This window comes from Podarcis erhardii, assembly GCF_964252035.2.
Source record: "Podarcis erhardii genome assembly, chromosome: 7".
Classification (NCBI taxonomy): domain Eukaryota; kingdom Metazoa; phylum Chordata; class Lepidosauria; order Squamata; family Lacertidae; genus Podarcis; species Podarcis erhardii.
In genome coordinates this window covers 63,686,541-63,701,010 of record NC_138511.1, presented here as the reverse complement: position 1 = coordinate 63,701,010, position 14,470 = coordinate 63,686,541, and the positions used below count along the sequence as shown (strand labels likewise).

The 14,470-nt window shown below is 43.0% G+C and overlaps 1 long non-coding RNA gene across 1 annotated transcript in view; it reads right to left on the bottom strand.

Moving 5' to 3' along the window:
* The window catches only part of LOC309346605, a 46,090-nt gene extending 34,431 nt beyond the window's left edge, over nucleotides 1-11,659 (bottom strand). The window contains exons 1-2 of the long non-coding RNA XR_014158706.1: nucleotides 11,319-11,659; nucleotides 11,089-11,124 (exon numbers count right to left, since the gene is read on the bottom strand). This is a non-coding gene — a long non-coding RNA (uncharacterized lncRNA). The remainder of the gene's footprint in view (nucleotides 1-11,088; nucleotides 11,125-11,318) is intronic.
* Nucleotides 11,660-14,470: the final 2,811 nt, after the last annotated feature.

Sequence of the window (14,470 nt, the reverse complement as noted above, 5' to 3'; positions counted from 1 at the left end):
AGGAAATGACATGGAGACGGCAGAAAAGAGTGAAGGGGATTGAGTTGCCCCTACAAACCTCAGCATCTGAGAAAATGGAGGTGAAACATAAAATGTATTTGGTTTGTGCAGGAGAAGCTGTTTCTTATTATGCTTCTGCCACTAGGAACTCCTGATGCAGACGGTACACCATGCTGGACCACCATCTTAAGATAGGAATTCAGCCAATTGCCATCTCTTAAGACAGCACTTAATTGTTGCTGTTTTTAGAGATTTGGATGCTCTGGTGCTGTCAGCAGGAGGGCAAAAAGTGCTCACACAGTGTGCTCCCTACTTGCCTGCACAGTGGATGGAGCAGCCATACTGGTGCTGCATGCATAACTGTTTGGAGGGAGATTCAAGAATGTGATGGAGACTAGTCTGGGCTAGCTTATTAAGTGGCTGTTGGCTAAACATCACAAGTCTGTTTTAGTTTCATGTGGTGGTAGTCAGCTAAGTTTTACTCAGAGTAGACTCATTGAAACAAATAGGCCTGACTTTGTCATGTTCATGTTTAATGGGTCTACTCTGAGTAATATTTAGCTGAATGCCACCAATTCTTCACTCCCTGAGTTCCATTCCTTTAAACTGGACAAAGGTAAAAGGCAAAAGAGGAACTGGCTACTTGATAAGATCCAGCTGCATTAAAGGAAACCTCAGAGCAGGCATATTATGAACCAAGCATGGACAAATAAGTCTATTTACGTTTGTCTCAGTTTCTTCCTTTTCTAATCTTCAGTTTGCCACATTTCTGCATAAATTTGGGGTAGTTGTTGTTTTCAGTCCTCATGAAAATTGCCAAAAATATACATTTTTCTTTGCTTTTTTCTTTGCTAATTTGTTAGTTTTACTAAGATATGCATTTGTATAAACACTTTTTAAACATGTGTGCTTGTGTACATAGTTTTTACTTGGTGGACTGCATCGTAATATCCAGAAAGCTGTGAATTTCAAAGGATAATTTTGTTTCAGTTTGGATGTTATTTCAGGAAGTGCAAATTAGGTAAGGTTCACATTAACATAGGAGTCAAAGCAAAATTCTCCCCATCCGTATTATTTTTTTAAAAAAATTAAAACTATATAACAACTGAGCAAAATCAAGATACACCAGAAATAGAGTATGTATCCTTTGCATATTTGAAACATCATTTGGAGATATAATTTAGGTATCCAAATACAGGCATGTGACCAAGATGACGGTGAAGATTAAGATAACAGATGCTGTGGCAATAAATCTTTCCAAAATGACTTCTGGGGCTCCAGTAGTATTAAATTACCACCTTGTCTAGTAATAAATGTCATGAAAGGCCCTGATGTTGCCATGAAGTTATCATGTCTTGCAACTACGGACAGGGGATAAATTAAATTCAGTTTGCATTTAAAAGTGAATTTACCTAATCTGCACTTTCCAAAATAATGTGTGAATCAAAATTAAGTCACCCTTCCACATTTGCACTTCTCTGAACTTGGCAATGTAGTTCTCCAGCCAAGTAATGTCTACAAAAATGTATATATTAGGGTAAAGTGTGCCTCTAAATGCCTGTTTTAGTTAAAAGAACATAAAGAAATGCATTATATTAGGAGCAACGGCTTGCAAAAATGTGCATATTAGTCCAAAATGCAACCAAAATGTGTTTAGGAGGAAATACTGACAAATTTTCCTGAGGCCTTTTTTTTTTTAATGAAAAAGAAAATGCACAAACTGATGCAGGAAGTGGAGAACTGATCTTAAGACTGGAAAAATGCAAAACTGAGAAAACATTGGTTGCAGGGGATTGGACTAGATGACCCGTGGGGTCCCTTCCAACTCTTCAATTCTATGACAGCTCCATCCACTCCTCCTTGTCACTCCTCTGAGCACCCTGTCCCTGCTAGACGCAAGAGAGAGAGCAATGGGCTTTTCTTTCCTGTAGGCGAGAGAGGAACTTTGTGACTGGGGATAAATGAACTGAAGGAGAATTGGTTTGGCAGGGGTCACGTTTCTGGCTCTTCCCTGTATTTGGCTTTGAGGCCTTGGGTAAGCCACTTGTCTCGCATCTAGTCCCCCATCCTGTTTCCACGCGTGGCCAGCCAAACTGCCTCCGGGAAGCTTAAACAGGGCATAAAAACCAGAATGAGCAACAAAGTAAACACACCAAAAATTAAATCAGAAAAACATGAACATGTTGCATGTCTGTCTTGGCCTTTTTCCTGAGTCTCAATTCCCCCGTGCCTGATTTGTGGCTTATTACTGGGAAAATGTGGAACGGCTATACCCAGACCCTCCCTGCAACAACTGCGGTTCAAAGGCTTCTGAATATCAGTTGCTCGGGGAAACAATGGGAGAGGACTATCATGCTTACCTCCTGCTTGTGGGCTTCCAGGAGGCATCTGGTTGGCCAGAATGGGAAACAGACTAGAGGGATCTTTGCTCTGATTAACTGGGATAGGGAAGGGCAACTATGTCAATTTTGGTGTCTCATTTTCTCCAACCTGAAATTCAGTTCTCCACATTTCCACATCAGTTTGTGGTGTGGGGATGTTTAAATCTCTCTTTTTTAAAAAACCTAACCAAAATACCAGCATTTCATTACAAATTTCCCCTAATATACAAATTATTGTATGTGTATTTTGTGTAACATACACATTGCAAAGCAATTTCCCTTAATACGATGCATTTTTGCATGCCATTTTCACTAATATATGGGTAACTAGCATCTTAACGCAAGGGTTTCGATTCCAAGGATCAGAGCATAAAAACAAAAACTCCCAGAAACACCCCCTCGCCCGGCAAGGTGCAAAGACACTCCTCTGGGACAATAAGGCCCTGGCAAGACTTCATGTGCCCAGGAAATGGGTCCAGCAGCTCCTCCAAATCAGGAGGGTAGCTGCCACACTCACAGTGTGCACTGCCGGAAGACGACCCGATTGCCAGTGCAATGGCTGGTGCCTCCCTACCCTCGACACAATGCGCTGTGGGAACTGGCTTCTCAAGACTCCCACTTGGATCCTGAAGCCCAGAAAGTGGCTTATCAAGGCTACGTGCACCACCAAGATACAGGGATGCTCCTTCAATAAGCACAACCTCTGGGTAGCAGTCCTCAGCGTTTGCAGTTGCCTCAATAATAATAGTATAATAATAATTTATTATTTATACCCCGCCCATCTGGCTGGGTTTCCCCAGCCACTCTGGGCGGCTCCCAACCAAATATTAAAAACACAATACAGTACAGCATTAAAAATTAAAAACTTCCCTCAAGTGTGGACTGTTTCTACTTGCTTCTGCAGTGTTCTCGGCCCTAGCCCCACCCTTGCCTTCTGTTCCCTGAGGGTATTTTACCTACCCTCTGGCTGTCCCCTGACCACCCTGTATGCCTAGAATTTGGGCAGGCGGCAGCAAGAGGGAGTCTTTTGTATTCTGCTTGCATCAGCCAGACTCTTGACAATGCACTGTAGAGAAAGCTTTGGAATATACAACTCTTGCTACCCCAGGCAGAGGTGCAGGTGTAGAGTTCTCTCCTGGGAAGAGATGGAGCATCACTTTCTCATCCAAGTATCTGCCACTTGCTTCAGAATCCCTGGAGTATTATAGCTGTCTTACACCCAATGGAGTAAGCCTTCAACTGCTGGCCAAGATTACAAAGTGATACCATCTGAAGATAGACTCCAGGAGACGTGGAATCTGTGTCGATTTGAAAAATGTAGCTTTATGGACACCTTCGTGAGAGACTGCAATGCCTGTATGAATATCAAAAGCAGGTGCCGTTATTTCCATCCCTTGGAAAGATTGCCAGGAATTTGCAACCTGATTATTGCAAAAGGGACTACCGTCTCAGTGGTTTTACCTTGAAGTGGCGCCTGATTAACCTTTGTTCTTAATACAAAAAAAGAAAGAAAGAAAAAGATAGAAGATGATTCCTGCTAGATCAAACCAAAGGTTCATGTAGTTCAACACTATGTTCTTACAATGTTCTCTGTGAGGGGGAAACTACAGCCTGCAGGATTCTTTGGGGGGTGTCATGTGCTTCAAATGTATTGTGTGGATTTGCCATGGGTGTCCTAATAATTTCAGGTGACCTGTTTGCCTATGTTGTTTGAAATTAAATGGTTCAGGCAAAGGCACAGTGACCAGCAAGCACCAATGACCAGCCCTGGACAGTTGTGGGGGCATAAACTTGTCAAGGGTATAAAATAGCTACAGCCTCCACTTTTGTTTTGCTCTGCACCCAGTGCCTGTGCATCTTGCAAAAATGTCAGGCACTCACTCCCATGTGCAAGTCAAAACACCAGCCAAATGGTAACAAGACGCTGAGACGCCAATAGGAAAGGCTCTATCAAAGCCACTGTTGGAGTCCCATTGGCAAAGAGAGGGTTAAACAGCCCTTTCTTCATGTGGGAGGGGCCAGTTGGGGGTGGAGTCACTGTTGCTGGTCTTTGAGCCATTGCTCAGTTCAAAATTAAATACTAGCTACTAACCTGAAACTTAGAACTTCAAAATGCACTGGGTACATTTGGTTCAATCTCCAGGTGGATCTGGAAGAAACTTTAGCCTGAAACTCTGAAGAGCTGCTACCAGTCAGTGTTTACAACACTGAACAATATCGACCAAGGATATCGCTCTATACAGTGGTACCTCTGGTTACAAACGCTTCTGATTACGAACGCTTCAGTGGCAGAGCTTCACGCTCTGGTGCCGGGGGGGGGGGGGGCAGAGAGCAGGCAGGGGCGGGGCTGGTGTGCATCCTGGGGGCGTGGCACCCAGCGTAGGCAGGGGGGCAGCTGCGATGGCACCCCACCGGGATCACGCTGCCAGGGGCTTAAGTTTCAGCTTAAGAACGGACCTCTGGAACGAATTAAGTTCATAACCAGAGGTACCACTGTATAAGGCAGCCTCCTACACTCCTATGCAGGGTGGCCAGGCTACATGACCTCTCAGATCCAGCCCTTTATCCCTCTCAGATTCCTTCCACAGGCATGGAAGGTCCAGCGTTCAACTCACATTCAACTGCACCAAATATTATTGCTTTGCACTCAAGGAACTGGCCATCTTCATACAGGCTGTGCCCCCTATTAGATGAGTCTAAGTGGCAGCCACAGGATGAGGTGCTGGTATCATTATTTTCATTGAAGTTTTAATAACTATTATTATTACTTTGAGCTTTGCTCCCTCTGGTGTGGAAAACTCTTTTGCTTGATGCATGCAGCAGAGACTTTGGGGAATGTTCAGTCCCTTCTTACCTCTTTGCTTCCGCAGCATACACACCAACCTCTACAATCCTTTCAGGAGAAATGATTTCTCCAATAAGCACAAAGACTCTCCTCCTACGCTCTGGAGAAGAATGGAGTCCCTTGGCAAGATTGCTCGTCATTGTTGGGAGAAAATAAGGCGGAATTCTCCCTGGACGTGTTTTCAAAATACACTAGACCACTCACAAAGGGATCATAATATTCCCTTTATGGCTATTGGGAACCATAAACAAGAAACAGACTCTCTACAAAATCCCTCTCTTGCTAATTGGTTCCACGCTGTGTAATTCATCGTCAGCACCAACTCATACCTTTGACAAATGGGACACTCGTCCAGAGCACCAAAGAACCACTTCCAAAACAGTGCTGCCCTCACGCCTGGCCTCTCACTATCATCAGCTGTCACAGCTGTTTCTACAAGTTGTGCTATGTTTCTATTTTATTTATTTAGCAAGATTTATATGCTATTTAACATTAATAATAAAAAATCTCTAAACAGTTTACATAAAATGGTATAAAATAGTCATTAAAAAGGCAATAAAAGCAGACTTAAAAAACAGAGATGCAAAAAAAAATTAAAAATAGATAAAATTATCAGATTTTAAAAGCAAATATGCACAATAAAATTACATGTCTGAGTAGGTTTTAACAGTGCAATGAAGGCTCCTGGTTAATATTAAGAGGCAAAGGGTTCCAGTTGCTGCCATGCTATAAGATTGATTTCTCGCATGTGTGTAACATTATGTGGCCCTTGTAAAAGTGCCAGTTCCACAGAACACAGCAATCTAGTGGGCCCATATAGGGTAAGGCAATTGTTGCCTTGCCTGCCCTCACCAATTTGGCAGGTTGTCTGAAAGACCCCAGGGCACGATAATGTTTGCAAGGCAAGTGGAAGTGGTTGCAGGAAGTTATGGAGATCTAATGATGAGCAGGGCTAGGAAATTTGTGCCCTTCCAGCTATTGTTGGAAAGAGAATCCTATCATCCCTGCATATTGGCCATGTTGCTGGGACTGATGAGAGTCCAACAATAGCCAGGGGGAGCCCTGCACTAGGGACCAGGAGAGTGTGGCATTTATGACCAAAGGCTTTGATAAAGTGTGGGATGGATATAGGAAGGAACCTTGTCCCACCTGGGGCTAATTCTGTTTGCCATTTCAAAGCTAGGCAGAACTACCCTGTCAGGACCTTCTCTCTGTACAGTAGGACAGCATCTTATGTGGGGGTTTAGTTCCAAGGGCTCTGCATATATGTAAAATCAGGATGGCTTCTGTAATTCCAGGGATGACCCAGGAAAATCAGGATACTTGAAGGGTATGTAAGATGTGATCATACTGAAAACAAGTGTGTCTGGCATGTAAGTAGCACTTGCAAAGAGATGTACAGAGAATTCAAAATTCAGAGTCTTGCTGGCCTTATTAGGCCTGCAGGTTAAAGATTCCCCAACCCTCGGCTATAGTAGTTCTTGCACTTGAAAACTGCTGCTAAAAGCATGCCTCTGGGAAATGAGTCATGTTTCCTTACTCTTGATTAGAAACACAGGATGCTGCTTTATACCAAGTCAGAACGTTGGTCCATCGTAGTATTATCTGCACTGACTGGCAGTGGTTCTCCAGGGTTTTAGGGAGGGGTCCCTCCCTACACTACCTGGAGATGCTGGGGACTGGATCAGGAGGCTTTCCTGCTGCTGAGCCAAGACCCTTCCGCTAATATGATATGCTAGGGAAATATAATTCAATTCCAACATGCTTAGTTTTAGCAAGGGGAACAGCATGAGGGTGGATTCCCCCCCACCCACTGGATGGTCAAAGCTTAGTTCCCTGGGAGAAAAATGTGAATATTTATTTGAACTTCAATTCTATCAGATCCATTTCCATGCAACTGTTTTTCTATTTATTTAATCATGCAGGGGAGAAACACGGACATTCACTCCAACTGCAAGGAACCTCTCACAAGGGGCAACATGTTGAGAAACCGCTGGCAATTTGCATGAAAGAGACAGGGATATGGGCTGTATTGGCTAATTGCTCCTATTCATTCTAGGGTAACCTTTTATTGATTATGGGGCTGGATATTATTATTATTATTATTATTATTACCTGATTTATTTCTTTTTGCAGTCTCTTAGAAGCTGCCCGGGGAGCAAACTAAAGGTAGTGTGTGAGATATGTGTGGATGTTTTCACCCACTTTAATCCAGTTCCATGTTTGAGTGGAACAGCAAATATGGGGGAGAGGTGGTGCATCACTCCCTCTCAGCTGTTCAACCATTTAAAAACACCCCTAACTTCTTTTCTTCCCATAGGAGATGAAGATTCTAGATCCACATATTTTTTCCTCCACAAAGAGAAAAGAGGGCTGAGGAGGGGGATTCATAGTGTTTCCTGCTTGGCAGGGGGTTGGACTCGATGGCCCTTGTGGTCTCTTCCAACTCTATGATTCTATGTTTCTATGATTCTATAGCAGGCATAAAACCTGCAGGAAAAATATTATGTATTGCTCTCTCCACCAGAGCTCCTTGTAGCTGTATTGAAGTGGAAATCAACATCAGGGCAGACTTTATAGAACCCCCGTGTCATGTTCAGTCTGGTTATTAGAGAGCTGAGTCAGGAATGTATTTGGAAAAGTAAACAAGACTATTTTTTAGTAACTCTTTTTATTGCATCGTTGTGCATGCATAAGGACCTGCTAACTGGGTCCAATTCAAAGCAATTGAATTAGAATCAAGACCTTGGGCTCAAGTATGCCCAGTGCTAACAAAATCTGCAGAGGCTTCCAGATTTTTATCAGGCCCACTAATTCCTCAAAGTTGTGTCCTATTCCCTCCCTGCAGGGTGCTTTACCTTACGATGTTAGAAAAGCAAACAGTCATTTAAAGTAATTTTTCTATACCCTAAATCCTAATATGGGCATTTCATGCTTAGCTTGCTAGCATTGGAACCAAATAGATGGCAATTAAGATCCACTTAGAAATCTCAGAGCCAAAACGTGCTAGCAGGTGCCATGGAATGAATCCTACTTGGTTTCCCCCAGAGTAGAATCTAGAGCAAGGATGGGGAAATTTGGGGGCCAGACACAAAAGTGGGCAGAGCAACACAATTTTTATATTTTGTACTGTAGGTGAGTTCCTACACACACTTGCACACCCCTCTCTATCCTCCATTCAGGCAAGCAAGAGGTATTATCAGAGTTTAAGGACACATCCCAGTCAGGCAAGAATGCTCAGAGGTTGCAAAGCAGGGCCAGTGAGGGGTGTGGCCTGAGGAGAAGGGGTGGTGTGGGGAGAGTCCCAAGGGCCAGATGGGGAGATCTGGAGAGCCACATTCCAAACCCAGGCTGGAGGTTCCCCACCTCTGCCTTAGAGGAAACTTAGCAAGGGAGAAAGGAGGTGGTAATTGTAGCAGTGATATGGTGTGTAATGGCATAAGAGCATAGAAGAGCAAGTAAGAACAAAAGAAGGGCCAATGGCCCATCTAGTCCTTATTTGTCTGTCTGTCTGTCTGTCTGTCTTGCTTGTAAGTTTCCCATTGTGGCATCTGGCTGACCAGGTGCTGGACTCGGACACAGTGCTTTAAAGCACAAACCTGTGTCTAGAAACGCAGCACAAAAGCAAGTCTAGATGAGACCTCAGTTCATCACTAACACACTAATATTGTGTCAATACTATATTGCAGACTATACCCACAATAAAGCACCGGTCTGGAGGGGCTGTAATGCATCAGCAGTGGGTTTATTCTGCATTAGTTTACTCTTCAATGTTACCACAATAATGCTATCACAGGAGTGATGGGAAATAAAGTATTGAAAACAGGATTGCATGTGACCATCCCAACAGCACCATGGGCAAAAATAATCATGAATGCACAATGAAAAGGACATTTAGACTCTGAAGAGGCCCTCAGAGCTGGGTGATACATTGCAACATTTTATTGTAGGCCCCATTTATTAATAGCAACTCACTCCTTAAATGTTTGGGCCTCTTTTATTTAAATGTTTGGGTCAGAAGGAATGCCCCTTCTGTTGTTTGTTTGTATATATGTGTGTGTTTAATTGTTTAAAACCATCAGGCGTAAATATTTGACTGTGTATATCTCCAGAGGCACTTCCCAGATGCTATCAAGCATCCTGCTTGGATTGAGAAGGATAAGCAGGAATGGCCTATTTTAACCTAAAAGATGAAAATGTAGATTACTGAGACTATAATAAAAGTATTGTATAGGATAAATATAGCCAGAGCTTTGGACATTTGTAGTCTCCAATGTTTTAGTAATATATAGAACATAATTTACTTTTGTTGTTGTTTAGTCGTTTAGTTGTGTCCGACTCTTCGTGACCCCATGGACCAGAGCACGCCAGGCACTCCTGTCTTCCACTGCCTCCCGCAGTGGTCATAATAATAATAATAATAATAATAATAATAATAATAATAATAATAAAATTTATTTATATCCCGCCCTCCCCAGCCGAAGCCGGGCTCAGGGCGGCTAACAACAATAAAACAGTACAAAAGTACAGCACAAACAACACTCTGAAATCATTAATGTACACATTAAATTAAGATAGTGTTGCGTGCCACCCCAATTTCCAAGCAGTGCAAGATTCCAAGTGTTCGAAGCGCTTACCTGGGGTTTGTGTTTCCTTTTGAGAATGAGGGACAGTGGAGACTCTGGTGTCTTTATGATATATGGTTTATTTACACATTCTGTATATACCTGAGCCTATGATAGAGAGGTCCACAGCATCAACACCCCAAGAGGGTTTTGTTTCCCCCACAGCCACAAACTTGGATTCAAACAGAAATCAACCATTGTGTTTTCTGGCTTGCTGCCTTTACCTGCCTGCAACTTTTTTTCCTCCAGGTCACACTCATTTGACATCTGGCACAGAGCTCCCTCTCCTTGCTTTCTTAATGGCCCATCACCTTTCCTTTGTTTTCTAAATGGTGATTGCCTTATCAGGAAACTAATCTGTCTTATATTTTAACCCTTGCTGGATCCAAGAGTTCAGGAGGTTTGATTAAATTCTAGCACTTATTGAATATAGGAATTTAGGAGAGTATGGCATCCCACAACTCATAATAGTATTTTGGAATGTGGGGGAAATATGCCTTGAAGAATCTGATGGACTACACCCTTTCTGGTGGAAGAGCTAGAATACCAAAGATAAAGGATCAAGGATCACCACTGTTTGGTTCAATATCATACAAATTAGGTGCATGGCTGCAGGTACAGAAGGAAATCATAAATTTAGAAGTCCAAGTCTGAGCATTTGATATTATAATTGTCCTCTTTTAAGGTCCTCCTTTCTAATCACATCTTATTCTTATGAATACTGAAGTTACATAATTGTGGAAGGGTCAGAGCACAGCGCAAGAGCGCATGCTTTGCATGCAGAGGTCCTGGGTTCAATCCCTGGCATCCCCAGAGCTGGGAAAGACTTCTGCCTAAAAGCCTGGAGAGCAATTGCCTGTCCATGTGAACACTGAGCTAAAAAGACTGTTAACCTGACTGTGTGGAAGGCAGTTTTCTATATTCCTAGAATCAAACCACATCATATATTTAAGCAGTCTTATACCACTCAGTAACGTCTACCCTGACTGGCAGCAGGACTCTAGCTCTACCTGGGGAGGCTGAGGGTTGAACCTGGGATACATTACCACTGACCTACTATAGCACTCCCCCAAACTGAGAGTACAAAGTCATAAAAACAGTCCATCTAGCTCAGTATTGTTGACTAACTGGCAGTGGCTCTATAGCGCTTCTGGGGATTGAACCTCGATTTTAGGTGTCCCCCCACTCCCACCCCTGGTTTATATTGTATTTATTTATTTTAATTTTGATTTCTTACCTGCCCTTCACCACAAGGTCCCAGGACAAGCTGCAGCTGTGTTAAAATCCAAACAGAATATTAAAATCCAATGAAATGACGTAAATCAAACCAAATAATGTACATCAGCATGAAAATGGGCAAATGCTGCATCGATATCATTCACTTTTGCTTTCCCCCGCAAAAGTACCCAAACAGTTTTGGGTGAATGATGGTGGTGCAGTGAGGATAATATTGACTTGAAGCAATACCTGGTGGCCAAAGGAGGCTGGGCCTAGGGCTCTGTCATGAAAGGTTTTCTGTGTCCGCTCTCCTGCTGGGCCTTAACGTTATTCCGCCTTCCCATTTCCATTTCCAGGGACTGGAAATTGCACTCTGCCCAGATTTGATTCTCTTCACCATCTGAAACCAGCCAAACTGCCCTTTTGAACTCCCAGCCAAGTCTCCAGGGCAGAAACGAAACACAGGCAGGCAGGAGCCACAGGCAGGTGGCCATTGAGCCTTTGGCTGGGGCAGCTCGTCCCTCTGAGGTGCCCCTTTTGCCTCCCCTGCCCCCCTCCCAGCACCTCCATTCCTGCCAGTCGAGGCAGGAGAATTTACCTAGCAGTGAGAGGAACGAAGCATGTGGGGGGCGGGACTATGGTCACCCATAGCCAATCACAACGCAGGCTGTGAGCATGTGCAGTGCCGCTTCTTACCTGAGCAGCAAGTTCTCAGGAGGAGGCAGGCAGCCTTCTTGCTGCCCTCAGAGGAGCCTGCAGGGCTGCCAGTAGCATCACCCTGGCTTGCTTTTGAGAACAGTTGCCATCATCATCAACAACATCATCACTGAGAGCATTAAATAGGAGTAAACACCACTGAACTCAACAGGACTTCTGAGTAGACTTGGTTAGGGCTATAAGTAGCATTAAATAGGTACATTCATGAAAAATTATGCCTTTATGATTTATTAAAATAGTTATAGACTGCCCCTTCATACAAAATAACAGGGCAGCGTACAACAAAAATTTACAGAAAGTTTAAACTACCATTAAAAACAATACACAATATTCATTAAACGACTGGGTCATCATATCAGTTTAAACCACTGACTATTAATTAATGGCTATTAATTAATGGTTGCTATATAGAACCTCCAGGTTCAGAGGCAATATATCTCAAAATGCCAGCTACTGAGGGTCAAGCTGTGGTGGAGGGTTGTTACCTTATTTATTTATTTATTTATTTATTGTTTAAATAATTAGTCACATAATGCAGGGCAGTCTATGGTTTAAAAACATACAAAATAACTTGTTTCATGTCTTCCTTTGAGCTTATTGGGCAGATTGTTGGACTGGATCCTGGCCTTTCAGCTGAGTTCCATTTGCAAAATAGCAGAAAGAAAAAATAAAAAATTCCATGCATACAACCAGAGAATGGCTAAGAAACATTTGGTGTATTATCCTTGCTTATGAATAAAATAACGTACTATAAACATTGACTTGGTTCAATCGGTAAGGAAGGCTTCAGAGATTTGGCAGCTTCTCATTTTATATTGGAGTAAGATTAAACGGGTTGCAGGATGTAAGACAAGTAGTGTTGTTTATGATTTGGTGCTCTTTAAATATTGACTGGAATTGGTTTTGGTCTATGTTGTTTATCATTTGACTTACTGTTCTTTTCTATTCAGTTAAGAACTTTAGAATGAAATATGACAGCAGTATAACCTTGGTGGTTCTTTCTTACAGTTTTAATATACAGTTAGACATTGTTTGTTTATTTTTAAAATAATATGTATTTCTGTGTGTGTGTGCGTGCGTATGCACCCTCCCACCCTCCCACATTTTTAAAGACAACTCAATAAAGATTTTGACTTGAAGAATCCTCCCAACCTCAAAAAGATGTTGTTTTGCCAGAGAAACATAATGGCTCAAATGTTTGCAGAAAGCGGAGCAGCCATCAAAGCAAGGCGGTTAAGAAAAACGTGGAGGAACTTTCCGTGGGTCACCCAACCCTCCTAGACCCATAATTCTTTAAGCCTGTTGCACTGGAAACAACTAGCGAAACAACGCAGGGAATGCTGTCTGGATTAATCGGGTATTATGTATGTTTAAATGAGAAGGATCAACCCAGCAAATATTCCAGCAAAAATATCAAGTTTGGACACATCCATATGGGAGGAAGAAAGTGGACAGCTAATTAATATTTGATATGTGGAGAAAGGCGGAAACCCAGAGCCAGCCAAGCTGGAGAATAATACGACTTTATTGATTTTGGATTACTCACCCGGGACGGATAAAATTAAACCTGAGGTTCCTAAGGGATATAGAGAAACATCCACTGCAGAAGAAAGCATTCTTCTTCGGCTCCAAAGTGCACACCCCAAGTTGTGAATTGATGCTTGCTCAGACCTTGTGTCTGAACAAACAGGAGGAGGCATAAATCAGGAGAGATGGTCGTTCCTGACTCAGAGCTGTTCCAAAGGTTGCTTGGGGTCCAAGCTGGAAGAATGCAAATTGTTCCTGGGATTTAGGATTATTGTTATTATTATGAAATAAATCCTTGGTGCCTGCCCAGAATTAATATGGGAAAGCTGGAACTGGTGCCTTGATCCTCAGCCTGACCTGGGATAATATTTCTTATGTTGCTCAGAGTCTTACATCAGAAACACAAGATCAGGAGGGCTACTCACTTGAATGGTTAGATTAATCAACTAACGCTGTCATGAGGGCAGGGTTCAATTTGAATTGGTGAAGTCAAGTTTTGAACCAGGGCGTGGGGAAGAGCGCAGGTTCATTTCTATTTCTTATATTTTTAGCTCAACACCCACATTTTGACCAGGCAGGTGGCAGGAAGGGAAGAAGAAGAGTTTGGATTTGATATCCCGCTTTATCACTACCCGAAGGAGTCTCAAAGCGGCTAACAATCTCCTTTCCCTTCCTCCCCCACAACAAACACTCTGTGCGGTGAGTGAGGCTGAGAGACTTCAAAGAAGTGTGACTTGCCCAAGGTCACCCAGCAGCTGCAAGTGGAGGAGTGGAGACGCGAAACCGGTTCACCAGATTATGTGTCTACCACTCTTAACCACTACACCACACTGGCTCCAGGGGGTTAAGCAGCTTCCCCACCGCTGGTTTTCAGTAACAGGAAATCATGATTAACCTCATTCATGTCTCACTGTACCATTCAGACACCAATTCCTGCTTCATCTGTCTGCCTAAATTCCACCACCTCAAGCATCCTGCACCGCCATACTCCATGGTAGGGCCAGCTCACTTCATGGCATGGAGAGAAGCCTGATCACCTGCTGTGTGGGGATCAAACTGATGTTTAAAGCACAGAAGGCAGAGTGTTAAGGAAACTTAGCAACCCTAGAAAAGACCAGCTTCTGCTCTAGACTCCCTGTTCACTTCATCTATGAGCA